This window comes from Penaeus monodon, chromosome 33, assembly GCF_015228065.2.
Source record: "Penaeus monodon isolate SGIC_2016 chromosome 33, NSTDA_Pmon_1, whole genome shotgun sequence".
Classification (NCBI taxonomy): domain Eukaryota; kingdom Metazoa; phylum Arthropoda; class Malacostraca; order Decapoda; family Penaeidae; genus Penaeus; species Penaeus monodon.
The window spans coordinates 11,916,689-11,916,978 of NC_051418.1; the positions used below are offsets into that span (position 1 = coordinate 11,916,689).

At 36.6% G+C, this 290-nt stretch overlaps 1 protein-coding gene across 1 annotated transcript in view; it reads right to left on the reverse strand.

The window, feature by feature from the left end:
* LOC119594247 overlaps positions 1-290 on the reverse strand; it is a gene marked incomplete in the record, with an annotated part of 93,703 nt that overhangs the window by 79,473 nt on the left and 13,940 nt on the right.

Sequence of the window (290 nt, forward strand, 5' to 3'; positions counted from 1 at the left end):
ATTCGAAAGCCGAAACGCGATATTCCAATGGTTTATAAAGAGTCTAAAGTCAGTTATTCAATCTTTCTTGAAAACCACTCTCCTCAAGATTTGTGGCTTGGGGGATCATAGAAGATGCTGGGACTTCAAGAACGTAGATGCGAAAAGGCTGGGAATGTGTAATTTTGTTAAGAAACGAGTTTTTATTTTATTTTGTGAAGGTATGAAGTGATTGCAATGTTGCTATTTTTCTAATCTTATGTATGGCTATGTACAGGCGTACATACGTAAATGGAAACTCATGCTCACAT